We start from the raw sequence: 14,268 nt of genomic DNA, 5'->3' as shown, positions 1-14,268 counted from the left end.
AGCGCGTGCGGAAACATCCAGGGTCCTACCGGTGGATCTCAGTGTTGATCCGACCAGGTGCTGCTCCCGTCGGGGTCCAGCGGTGCGGTTCTCTGGTTCTGCAGTTCTCTGGTTCTGTGGTTCTCTGGTTCTCGTGTTCCTCGTGCGCCCCTGCATCTCACGCACTTGTATTCAGATCCCGTCTGAGTCGACGGTCGTGAACTAAATCAGTTTAACCGACACGAGGACGGATGCGACAAAGAGTGTGAAACGTCGCAGGCAAACGTGAGTTAGCTGACACGAGCATGCGACAGGGGAAGGGAGCCCTCGCGCAGGGGGCGAGGGGAGCAGGAGACGGGTCTGATGGGACGGGGGTCTCAGGGGACGTGGGTCTGCAGCCGGGGAAGAGGCTGGGCCCGGTCAGCGGGGTCTGTGGTGGGTCTGCAGCGGGGATAGTTAACTAATATATAACTATCTTCCTTCATGTTGGTTGTAGCTACACTGTGCGGTTGATCGACCACTTTATTATGATTTTAATAGATTGCACATTTTCGTTCTGTGTGAGATTCCTCCTAATGAATGTTCAATGCTATGATCTGGCTTTTGGACATATAGTTGAAACCAACGTGATATAGTTTGATAATAATAATGATTGATGGGTCCTTTGATCCACCTCGGGTAATATCACTCAATAAAAATATGATTGATAGTTTACTTGATGAAGCCAAATGCCATAAAACGCAGGTGTGGAAGCAGTCATATTTTTCTTCTTTTTTTCTTTCTTACCAATAATCCTGTACAGTATAAGAAAGCTGACTCCCCAACCGTCCGTTTTGTCTGACCGTTCCTCATTGTCCCTTTGTGTCTAAACCTGCAGGACCTGCTACGAGGCTACGAGGCTCAGAGGCAACAAGGCTGGCTGCCATCAGCTGGAAGAAAGGACTCTCCCACGGCAGCCCTCGTCTTCCTCCACGCTGGAAGAGGCTTCTACCCGACGTTGGAGAAGAGGCGAGAGGTGGAGCAGCCGAACGCCTGCCTCAGATCTGCTCCGGAGAGACGGTGTGACTGACGGACTGAGGACGTCTGCCACCAGTGGAGCCGAAGCAGGTGGTGGTGGTGCCTTTGGAGCGAACAAACCTACAGGATTAATCTGGATTTAAACGTTTTCAAAGACCTCAACAGCCGTCGTCTTGAAGCAGAGGAACTGCGACTACAGTCGGTCGACATAAAGATGTCTTCTCTGTAGACAGCACCCCCCCCCTCTTTCTCCTTAACTCTTCACCGATTGGTCGAACCCTTAACCCAAGTGTCGTCCACCTCCATCATAATGGGATCCCCCTATTTCCCCGTCAGCCAATCACCTCGCAGCCCCGAAGCGGTCTCCAGGGCGAGCTAGCGGTGTCGCTGCTAATCAGGATTTTAATCGGTTCGGCTCTCCAGAGAACCGCCTGAACTCAAGATGAGACCCTCCAGCGCGGGGTCTCTCCCTGTGGACCGGCTCTCCTCCAGCCCGCCGTCCCTCCACCTCCACCTCCACCTCCTCCTGCTCCTGGTCCTGGTCCCGCCCTCGCTCAGCATCCAGACGGAGCGCGCCGAGAGCCACGACGAGTTCAGCTGCGAGCCCATCGGCCTGCGGATGTGCCAGGACCTCCCGTACAACACCACCTTCATGCCCAACCTGCTGAACCACTACGACCAGCAGACCGCCGCCCTCGCCATGGAGGTAGGACGGGCTCGGGTTACACGTGTGTGTGTGTGTGGGCGTGTGTGGGCATGTGTGTGTGTGTGCGCGTGCGTGGCTCTGTGTAAAGCGTCGCTATGGGAGCAACTGACATCGTGTGTGTGTGTGTGTGTGTGTGTCAGCTTCGAAACACAATAGCGGTGCTTTGGGGAGCAGATACATCCACCTGTAGGGTTGCCAGATTGGAGCAGGCCTGAGATCCATCCCCCTGTATGACCAGCCGTGGTTCGGCTGGGGTTAGGTTCTCCCCCTCCCTGCAGTGAAGCAGCACATTAGCCATGGCATGAAGGAGCCTTTTGTGTGCCAGACCCACGTGCACGCGAAATGTGTCAGGCAGGAATATTGTGTTACAGTACAGACGGGTCTCCCCTGCAGACATAAGTGTATTTTATATGCATGTTTATATTTTGTAATAACCTAATGGGGTCATGAATACATCTTTGCAGATGCAAGATGTACAATAGATAGTTAAAAGGCTGCATGGTACTACAACCTTATCTACTGCTGTAGTAAACATCCTAAAACCAACCTAGTCCACACCCAGTCTGCTGTGTGGTGGTGTTGATTTACATCCAAGCACACAGCGGATAAAGCACACCGGTAGTGACTGGTTTCAGCCCACAGCCCCACTGGTCACCGAGCTGCAGCTGCAACAGTAGCTGGCCTCCTCCGGTTACAGCCCTGCTCTGCATCAGTGTGTTATTCTGACGTGATAACCTGAAGTCTAAGGTGTCCTTCTGCGTGGCTCAGCCCCCAGCCTGCACTCACCTGTTCAGGATTCACCTGGACTCTATATAGCCCCACACACACACACACGCACACGCACGCACACACGCACGCACACACGCACACGCACACACACACCCCTCCTACACACTTATTGCATGTTGTACATGCTGGCAATTAAAAAAAGTACTTAGCTCGGTGTAGCATCTTACCCTAGCTGTCTTTGTTGTATACGGGGAATGGGTTAACCTAGTGATGGTTAGTGCTTTGGCACTTGGTGCTCTGAACATCCTTACTGCCCCGACAGAGATATAGTGTTGTTTCCCTTTCTTCGGGACAAATGTACTTATTGTAAATTGCGTTGGAATAATGCGTCTGCTAGATGTAAATGTACACTAGTGTTCACTCCGGACTGCTGACCTGTTTTCCCCACAGCCTGTGAACACACGATGCAGTGCCCCGCCACCCTAAACACATTACGCCGCGTTTCAGATGGGAATGCTTTCTTCGAGGCAAAAATCTCTCATAGTGAAAAACAAAAGAAAATACGTCCTCCTTTCTCCAGAACCTCCGCCATGAAGGAGGAATGTATACCGTTGTGATCGGGTTACTGCACCCACCGCTTCCTTTGTCCTCCGCCCTGAGAGATATCAGGACATATGTTAGAGGAGGGAGAGAGAGAGAGAGAGAGAGAGACGAGGACCTAGAGGAGGGGGAGAGAGAGAGAGAGAGACAAGGACCTAGAGGAGGGAGAGAGAGAGAGAGAGACAAGGACCTATGCTAGAGGAAGGAGAGAGAGAGAGACAAGGACCTATGTTAGAGGAGGGAGAGAGAGAGAGACAAGGACCTATGTTAGAGGAGGGAGAGAGAGAGAGAGAGACGAGGACCTAGAGGAGCGGGAGAGAGAGAGAGAGAGACAAGGACCTAGAGGAGAGAGAGAGAGACAAGGACCTATGTTAGAGGAAGGAGAGAGAGAGAGACAAGGACCTATGTTAGAGGGAGAGAGATACAAGGACCTATGTTAGAGGAGGGAGAGAGATACAAGGACCTATGTTAGAGGAGGGAGAGAGATACAAGGACCTATGTTAGAGGAGGGAGAGAGAGAGAGACAAGGACCTATGTTAGAGGAGGGAGAGAGATACAAGGACCTATGTTAGAGGAGGGCGAGAGAGAGACAAGGACCTATGTTAGAGGAGGGAGAGAGAGAGAGACAAGGACCTATGTTAGAGGAGGGAGAGAGATACAAGGACCTATGTTAGAGGAGGGAGAGAGATACAAGGACCTATGTTAGAGGAGGGCGAGAGAGAGACAAGGACCTATGTTAGAGGGGGGAGAGAGAGAGACAAGGACCTATGTTAGAGGAGGGAGGGAGAGAGAGAGAGACAAGGACCTATGTTAGAGGAGGAAGAGAGAGAGAGAGACGAGGACCTATGTTAGAGGGGGGAGAGAGAGAGAGAGACGAGGACCTATGTTAGAGGGGGGAGAGAGAGAGAGAGACAAGGTCCTATGTTAGAGGAGGGAGAGAGAGAGAGAGACGAGGACCTATGTTAGAGGAGGGAGAGAGATACATCTACGTTGAGGGCGTTTAGCAGACGCTTGTATCCAAAGCGACTTACAATAAGACCATTTTTTCACAGGAAAGAGAAACAACAATAAATCGCTGTCGGTACAGTAAAGATGTTCATAGAACCAAGTGCCAAGCACTAACAACCGCTAGGTTAACCCATTCCCCGTCTACAACAAAGATGGCATTGTGTAGCATCTTATCCTAGCTAAGTACTATTTATAAGTTCCAGGTCTATAATATACAATAAGTGTGTAAGAGGGGTCTGGGGGGGTGGCAACATGGTTTAATGCAGGAATACTACTCCTGAGTTGGAGTGTGTGTGTGTGTGTGTGTGTGTGTGTGTGTGTGTGTGTGTGTGTGTGTGTGTGTGTGTGTGTGTGTGTGTGTGTGTGTGTGTGTGTGTGTGTGTGTGTGTGTGTGTGTGTGTGTGTGTGTGTGTTCTCCCAGTAAAACCAGTTCCCTGGTCGCCCCACTTGATACATAATGATTCTATTCTCACGTGGGGGCGTACGGTGGCAGTGGGCTGGCTCTGTTCCCTCTGGCTGCGGTTCTCTTAATCCCTTTATCGTTCCTTTATCGGGGATTCACGCAAAGATACGGCTTAATTTGTCCGCTGACAGCCGCGGCGTTGTGAATTTGCCCGGCGTCCCCTCCTGAATGGGGCTGTTCTCAGTGGTCTCAGCGCACCGTCCCCCCCCCTCCTCACCTCGGTCCTCCCCCCCCTCCCTCCCCTCTCTCCCCTCCCTCCCCTCCCCCCTCACAACGAGGGCCCGTACAGCCGCTCGAATCAGGCCAATTCCCCCGCGTCGTGTAGGAACACGCGGACCGGGAGCGAGGAGGAGCATCTGCTGGTGAACTCGCCGTGACCCAGGTTGAGGCGCGGCGCTGTAACCCACACCCCCCCCCTCCCCCGTCACCCCCCCCGTCACCCCCCCCCCCCGTCACCCCCCCCCCCCCCCCCCCGGACGGGCTCGGAGCTTCAGACGCTCCCGGGATGAGCCCCGGTTTGTGTAACTGCTCTGCAACTGGGCCCCAGTAACCTGGTGGAAAAACTGTGTGTGTGTGTGTGTGTGTGTGTGTGTGTGTGTGTGTGTGTGTGTGTGTGTGTGTGTGTGTGTGTGTGTGTGTGTGTGTGTGTGTGTGTGTGTGTGTGTGTGTGTGTGTGTGTGTGTGTGTGTGTGTGTGTGTGTGTGTCCACGCCAACAATTAAAGCCCAAGGGAGATGGTTTGAGCAATAAGCGCTTATTATTGTTAACACTGGTTTAATGGGTTTGACCTTCTCAGACTGAATGAGTTGCGTAACCCACCAGGGTTTATGGAGTTGACTCTGAATGGCAAAGAAAGTAGTTTTGGTATGGGTTGTAAAAGTGCCACAAAACATGTCTTCCGTACAATACTTGTTCTTCCATGTCCTTGTACGTCCTTAAAAATAGTACTTAGCATTGTGTAGCATCTTCTCCTAGCTATCTCTGTTGTGTACGGGGAATGGGTTAACCTAGTGATTGTCAGTGCTTGGCACTTGGGTTCTATGAACATCTTTATTGTGCCGACAGCGTTAAACTGTTTCCCTTTCTTCTGACAAATGTACTTATTGTAAGTCGCTTTGGGTAAAAGCGTCTGTTAATGGCCTAGATGTAAATGTCCATTCTCGGTATTGCTCATTGAGCGCAATCAGGAGTTAAAGTCAATTTAATTTGTAACTCCTCACCCGTTTCGTATCGTTGCGTCTCCTAACCATGAGGCCTCTTGCAGAGAGAGGCATGATGAAACTCCTCTGATCCTCGGACAGCTGCCTCAACATCTGCTGTTCCTCTTGTCCTCACAAATTAGCCTCATTCAACTTTTTACCTTTGTGTTCTTGCGTTCAAGCGCACGTAATCTGACAACCCACTTAGAGGGCAGAGCCTGACCACAGCACCTCTGTCAGGCACACGCTAACATCTACTCATAAACACGTTAATGTCTGAGAAGAATTCATTGTTTCAAAACCTTTTTAGATTTTGTCTTTGTAACAGGTGCATGTACGTTGAATCCTTTCAGAAATATTGCTTCAGTCCATGACGGATTGACACCAGATGAAGAACTACGTTTAAAAATGTAATGAAAGGGGTTAGCCTTCTTTGTTTTGTACCTGGGTGTCCCCAATGTGTGCGTATTCATCAGGTACCGGTTGGTCACGCGGGTTATCGTAATAACTTTCTCTCTAGCAGCTAAGCTAAGCTGCAGAGCACAACTTTCCTTCTTTGATTGACGGGGGAGAACCCGTGGCAGCTGTCACTTCATGCTCACACTAACTAGCCGCTAATCTCCTCCTTAACGCCACAATGAGGCTCATTGATTTCAGAGCCCCCCCCCCCCCCCCGCTCCCTAAACCAGGGGGGGGGGGGGGGCGTAGGGGGGCAGTGTGTATTCCTCAGACGCTTTCACCTGTTCCTCACACAACCGGAACTTTCCCCCATGTCTCTCGTCTGAGACATAAAGCTCTCTGTAAGTCGTGTGTGTGGCGGGCGGACACTAGTACTAGGTCGCCATATCTCAGAGAAAACGGCTTCTTTGTGAAAGGTAATTCGCTTTTGGTTGTTTTAATCCCAGTCAATTGAGGGTAAAATGTTTCATATAAAATAAATCACGGGGAGATGATGGGGTAGTAAAGGGGTGTAATGAAGATCTATTTTTTAAACACATTTTTACATTGTGTATAAAAATAAATGTCGTTGAATAGAATCCCCTCCTGGGTTCTAACTGTCGAGCCTGTTCAGAGAGATGGATGGTGTGGTCACTCTGAGGGAGAGCTGCTGAACCACTGGCTGTAAACCAAGCCCTACAGAGGCTCATAAAACAGCCCTAACCTCCATTATTCAGAGAGCTCCTTCCTCTCCTCCTTCCTCTCCTCCTTCCTCTCCTCCCTCCTCTCCTCCCTCCTCTCCTCCTTCCTCTCCTCCCTGTTTCGTCCATGTTTCCTGCGAGTCAGTGATTCGCTGCTCAGGTCAGCTGATCAGAGCTGATGATTTCTCTCGTTCTGTCAAGATGGCGTCGTGTTTTAATTGGGTTGCGCTTGTGGTCTGGAATTATAAACGAATGATCCTAGTAATTTGTTTTCAGCTGTTGGATGTTTTAAGCGGTATTATTTTGCACATCCTCTTAAGTGTGAGTGAATCAGTTCCGATTAATTTCCTAAATGTCCTTAAAAAAAAAAGAAAAAAAAGTTAAATGTTGACCTAATGTATAAAGTCGATGTGGTAGAATCGTATCCAGGGTAAGCAATGGTTACGGCCTAATCCTGAATCTATAGGTCGCTCCTAATAATGGCTTCTTTCAGTAAAGCCCTTTTCAGAGACTCAATACGGCAGTCTGTTTATAAAGCCAACAAACAGCCAAACCTACCTTCAAATAAAGGACTGACCTGTCAATCACACAGCCCCCCCCCCCTCTCTCCCTCCATTGGCCCCCACACGGCGCTGAGTGTTGGGTTTCCCAGGATTGCGTTAAAAAGAATGTTAAAAATCCAATTCATGAAACACAGATGCACAGAGAAAAGGATTCCGATCCCTCATTGTTTTTCTACTTACTCCAGCTCGTGTGTTCCGGGGGTAAAGCCATCGTGGATGATTGGTTTTTTTCTACGGCTCTCGGTAGAGGATAATGGTTTCAGGCGTGCAGACTGTAGAGGTTAATGGTTTTAGGCGTTGGATTGCAGCGTCAGTCATTCGATCACCATCACCTGTTGTTTGGTAACCAAGATGGCGACCTTGTGGGCTCATGCAGGGTGGAAATAATCGATTCATGTGAGATTCTTCTCCAAATCCTCTATGATTTGTAATTAATTCAATACTTCCAAAAGTAGTTTTTATTCATTTCTTTCCCCTTTGGTCTTGGGCTGGCCTTTGCGTGTTAACATTATTGAAACCGTTAATCTAACCATGAAGCCTTTGTTGAACACAACGGACTGGAGTTGATCCTGCAACCAGCTCGCCTATGACCTCAATCCAGAATCCATTTAGAAATGAAATTGTGACCCCATGAATCAAAACTGAATCGTAAGATACCAACCAGTCCACAGCCCTACCTGGCCCTCACGCACAGTTTTACTCCACACCTAGGAGGAGAAGGTTTTAAACTATTCGATTCTAGAATGTGTTTCACATTAGTTTCAAGAATAACAATATCGTGTTGCTGGAAGTCTTTCTGGTTTTTACTTGCGTTGCGTCTCGAAGGGTCGAGGTTTGCATTGCTCTCGGTTAACTTTTGCTAAACCTTCTGGATTAGATTCAAAGGTATTGATCTTCGGTCAATGTTGAGATGTATTTAACACTCAATGTGTCGAGCTGTTGACCGAACACCGTTCTTCTCCACCATAATAAAACTGTCACCCTATTCTGATCAACCGAAGATGGATGCTCAGAGGTTCCCCTCGTGAATACATCTTTGTTGCGTGGCTGTGCTGTAAACGCTCCGGAATAATAACCGCCGGAAGAAATGGAAGGGTGGTGAAAAGGGAAAGTGTGGAACCAGTGAGGCGGGGGGGTGGCGGGTCGTGTGGGGTCCTAAGCCCATCGTGTGTGTGTGTGTGTGTGTGTGTGTGTGTGTGTGTGTGTGTGTGTGTGTGTGTGTGTGTGTGTGTGTGTGTGTGTGTGTGTGTGTGTGTGTGTGTGTGTGTGTGTGTGTGTGTGTGTGTCCCAGCATGGGGTCCTGTCCCCCATCTCAGGCGCGTTCCATAACGGTGGGCCACCAAAAGGACGCAGGGTCACACACCAGAGACAAAAGGGTTTGTGTGTACTGAGGCTAAAACCGAATTCCACCCTGAACAACAATGTTGGTTTTAATCAGTGCGGTGTGTGTGTGTGTGTGTGTGTGTGTGTGTGTGTGTGTGTGTGTGTGTGTGTGTGTGTGTGTGTGTGTGTGTGTGTGTGTGTGTGTGTGTGTGTGTGTGTGTGTGTGTGTGTGTGTGTGTGTGTGTGTGTGTGTGTTCTGGTGATGTATACTCACTCGGCGAGCACTCTAGACCACTCCAGAGCCTCATTTCCATACCCAGTGAGCGGTAGAAGGACAGCTCCTCACTGGGGTTTAAGTTGATTCCTCCCCATTCAGCGGCCTGTTGATTACCCCGCTCCGATTTGACAGCCCATTGATGCTTTCAGCACAAATGAAGCAATCAATTATTTATGCAGCCGGCAACGTGACCGCCTGGCACCGATATTTGGCACGCCGTTTCCTCGACAGGATTCACTTCTCTCGCCGCTCGCCTGGGCTAATAATGGTGAGCAGACTGTTGAAGGATAAGGCAGAGAGGTCCCAGAGCCCAAGACAGCGCACCTCGGAGCCATGGAGCGAACTCTGGGTTTAGGGCAGGCGCTCGGACACGGATGTGCAAAGGATGTGTGACGGTTTAATTGCAGCGTCTCTGACTGCAGTAAAATACGTTGATTACACGTCCGCCAGTGACAACCCACCAGCTGCGCTTAACACACTTGGTCAAACATAACTTCAAATGGCGAGGTGGTATTCTGCTTCTTCCGGTTGGGGGTGGGGGCGGTATGACGGAGCAGGATCTTTACTGCGGATCAATATCTAGGATGTATATCTCAGCGTTGTCGCGTGGGCGGCGCTTTATTTAGAGCCCCCTACTTGAAGCCTGTCCGTGTGAGAGAGGCCTTCTGGAAGGTTCTCTGGTGATTCTGCGTGGGGGCGGTGGGAGGGAGGGCTCTGGCTGCAGCTAGGGCTGCTCATTCACCCTCACTCACCCTCGCTCACCCTGATCCCCTTCTCACGCTAAGCCTCCAAACAAAGGGCGCTAAACATTTCCTGCGGGCCGTGGCTCTGTGTGAGGCAGCTCTGTGGCTCACCAGCTGCAGGACGCCCTCGGATTAACGGGTTTCATTCCCTAAAATGAGAGTTTTCTTAATGGAAGGAGTACATTATATCCAGTACCGGTCTGACGGTGATCAGTGTCGGGTGTCAGTCAGACTGTCCTCAGAAAGCATGCAGAGCTGTGAAGAGCTAGAGGGCTGGCTTGGTTTGAGTGGTATTGGCATGAGGTATTGACCTATTGCGATACCTAGTTGTTGTCTGTGCAGTAACATTATGATGCTGGCACTTAATGTACACACTTATTTAATGTTGTTATGTCCTAGCTATCTTTGTTGTATACGGGGAATGGGTTAACCCTGCAATGGTTAGTGCTTGGCACTTGGTTCTATGAACATCCTTATGAACCGAGATATATTGTTGTTTCTCTTTCTTCTTACAAAATGTATTTATTGCGAGACGCTTTGGATAAAACCATCTGCTAGATGCCCTGAATGTAAATGTAAATGATGATGAATATATTACCAAAATGTAGGACTGATTTTTGTTATTGTTATAAAGCATATCATGATACATACGCATATGAAGGCTCTCTTGGTAAAATAAAGGTAAATAGAGAAAAAACATATCTAATCATATGATTGTGATTAATAAATCCATATCCCCGGGTTAAGTTCTGTGGAATGTGAGACTAAAATCCAATTCATGCGGCATATAATACTGCACCACATCTATAAGCAACAAGGCCCTATATCTATTTATCCATCTCAACTGTATATATTCGTTGATATAGCTGTGAATTGCGATCAATACTGGCTCCTCGTTATGGAGTCAGAACAGTCTCATTATTAATGAATGCACAGAGAAGGATTCACAAATGTATTTTGTGATTTATATATAAATTACTCTCTTCTCACAAATACATTTCAATGCACACACAAATGGATATCTGCATGTATAAATGTAAAATAAATCCATAAACAAAAATAAGTTTCACAAACATATTTCTGATCCACACACAAATATGTCTTGTTTTAAATAAAGGTAATATAAATCCATAAATATATTAATTTAAAAAAGATTTGCAATTTTCATCAAAAATGTATTTGGATGTTGTTACATTTATGTACAAACTGTTAAACTTGAATTTACAAGACGCTTTTCATTTGTGAGCTTGTTTGCATTTGTGTGTGAAACTGTCTGCATTTATGTGTGGATTTTTGAGACTCTCCTGACGTCGCTAGATTCACAAATGCATTTTTTTCAACAAGGAAGTCTCTGTAGCCAATCAGATGCCTCCCTCGTTTTCAGTCAACCACATGACTGCTGTGACTGGGTTTTTACGTCGGTGCCGTTTACTACTTTAACGGCACCGATAATCCCAAAACCCAGTCGAAATTAGATGGAAAAAGTGTCGTGACGCAGCATTTACTTCTTCACCACCTAGAGATTGTTATGTACGATCATTCAAAAAAACATGTTCTTTCCGATAGAGTAGACATTTGACAGAGAACCGGGAGGCTCGGAGGCTGGACTCAGAGGTCGGAACTGCAGCCATGTGATTGGCTGAAAACGAGGGAGGCATCTGATTGGCTACAGAGAGTTCCTTGTTGAAAAAAATGCATTTGTGAATCTAGTGACGTCAGGAGAGTCTCAAAAATCCACACATAAATGCAGACAGTTTCACACACAAATGCAAACAAGCTCACAAATGAAAAGCGTCTTGTAAATTCAAGTTTAACAGTTTGTACATAAATGTAACAACATCCAAATACATTTTTGATGAAAATTGCAAATCTTTTTTAAATTAATATATTTATGGATTTATATTACCTTTATTTAAAACAAGACATATTTGTGTGTGGATCAGAAATATGTTTGTGAAACTTATTTTTGTTTATGGATTTATTTTACATTTATACATGCAGATATCCATTTGTGTGTGCATTGAAATGTATTTGTGAGAAGAGAGTAATTTATATATAAATCACAAAATACATTTGTGAATCCTTCTCTGCGCATTCATTAATAATGAGACTGTTCTGACTCCATACCTCGTCCCCGTGTGTGTGGGCTCATGGTGTATGGATGTTAAAGCCGGCCGTGGTGGAGGGTATGGAGGGTTGTGCGGCGAGCAGATGGATGTGGGCGTAGCGTGGGTGGTGCGTGGGTGGTGCTGTCGCGGGATAATGAAGCCATCATCACACCTTTAAAGAACGGCAGCTCCCCAACGGGGCAGTCTGTCTCTGCACAGAGTCGTCCACGGCTTGATGCAGCCATTAATGCCTTGCTCGTTAGCTTTGGTTTGACTATTGGGGTGATCCTAGCTCCACTCGGAGAACGCACGTACACACACTCTTAATACGCACGCGCACACACACATTCACATACGCACATACACACACGCACATACACACACGCACCTACACACACGCAAATGCACACACGCACATACACGCACGCATCCGACCACACAATGAGGAGTCCTCGCCCTTTAACCCCCAGACACGGTCCTATGAGAACATCCAGTGAGCCAACATCACCTGTTGCCATGGTAGTTAAATAGGCGGAGACAAACGGGGCGGAATGACGACGAGAGAGAGGGAGGGAGGGAGGGAGGGAGGGAGGGGAGACAAGCACACGCAAATGCGTTGGTGAGAGCAGGGAACGGAATAAAGGAGTGATGGTGACGAGGACCATTAGAGGGGTATGATTATACTTAATAAGACTTTCAGGGGCGCTCGGGTGAAAGCCGCCATTCAACAACCTCGACACATCTCAAAGACCTGCCCATCACATCTATTGTAATCGTCGAAAAGGGTTCAAAAACATAACGGTGCCTCCCGTGCGTCGACGAACAGAATATTAATATAAAACTACACTATCCTTCTTCAGTGGTTAGAAGAACAGCTTATTTTTATTATGAGTAACATACATCGATTCTACCTTTTGATAGCTTGTGTTGCTCGTTATGTCTGCCTCAAAAATATGTAGTAAAGATTAATAACGTTTACAAACCAACCCATTCGTCAAATGTAAAAACGGTCTCGATAACGTGATGAGGAGGAAGACCGCGGGCGAAGGGATGTTAATGTCTGAGGGAAGGAGAGGAGGAGGAGGAGGAGGAGGAGGGATTCCCAAGGGCAGGCGGCGAGCGACTGCCAAGGCAACAAAATGGGGATGCACTCAGGAAGACAACGGATGAATAGGAGAGGAGGAGAGGAGGGGAGTGACGTGAAGGACACTGCTGCACCTCCTGAGTGTGCAGCAGACAGCTCGACGAATTCACAAAACGCTCCAAACGATAGGCATGAATACGATGACGTACGAAAGGGTGAGACGGGAGGGGTGAGACTGAGTGTGAGACGGCTGCCCTCTCCGTCACCCTCTTCAGCGAGACGAGGAACGGGGAAGATTAGCGCTGATCACTAGGATGCGTCTTCCTGCTCTATTCATGTTCCGCAGCGTGTCTGTAACGAAGAGGGGGGGTTCTGTAGGAGCACGGAGCAGAGATGACGGGGAGGACAGAGAGAGAGCTATAGAGGAGGAGGAGGAGGAGGAGAGTGTGGGTGAGGAGGAGAGGAGTGTGGGAGAGGAGGAGAGCAGAACATAGTATAGGAGTGTGTCATGGACTTGAGGGACTGTCTGTCTGATCATCTCCACAGATGAGTCGGTGAGGAGGAGAGATGAGTGTGGGTGAGGCGGAGAGAGGAGGGTTCTATCCGTCAGACCATCCATGACATACCATCTGCTGTGTCTGCGTGTTTCACATACATCCAGCGACATACGTTCGCGGTGTTTTCCAGAGCACTATCAGAGCAGCTTTCAGAGAGATCCTCAAGAGCCTCAAAGCACCCTCACACAGGGGGGGGGGCAAAGATAACTGCTTAACGAACGATTGAGAGACTGATGGACGAGGTAATGGTGGGGTGATTATGGGAGCATACAGGGAGGGGGCAGACGTCTGGTGTCTAAGCGGTGGTAGAGACGGAGAGTGAACGGTGTACGGGGAGACGGGAGTCTGCCTCGCTCTGAGGGAGGTGTGGTGCGCAACAACACTTATGGAGCACTTGAATGTGAATGAATGGGAAATGTGGATAATGGTGCTTTTAGGATGGATGGGAGCCGGGAGGGGGGGGGAGACAGCTGAGGCTGTCTGACATCACAACGCCATGGGGGTCGACCGACTTACTCTACAGCCCAGCGGGACGCTCCGATGGAGAGATGTTGGGAACGACAAAGGGGTAGAAAGGCAGAACACTGTTTATGGACCGCCGAAGATCTGTTATGTTTGTCTTTTAATAAATATAAATCACTTTAATGTGTTGCATTCCCTTCCAAAGGAAATGCATCACCACAGAGTCAAAGTAGGTCTTTCAGATAACATTGTGCAAGGGAGGGAAAATAATAATCAGATTCCTCCAGAACACTACTCTATTAGACTCCACTC

Source organism: Gadus chalcogrammus, chromosome 14, assembly GCF_026213295.1.
Source record: "Gadus chalcogrammus isolate NIFS_2021 chromosome 14, NIFS_Gcha_1.0, whole genome shotgun sequence".
In the NCBI taxonomy this organism is placed as follows: domain Eukaryota; kingdom Metazoa; phylum Chordata; class Actinopteri; order Gadiformes; family Gadidae; genus Gadus; species Gadus chalcogrammus.
The sequence above is the reverse complement of the archived record's forward strand: the minus strand, read 5'-3'. Positions refer to the sequence as shown.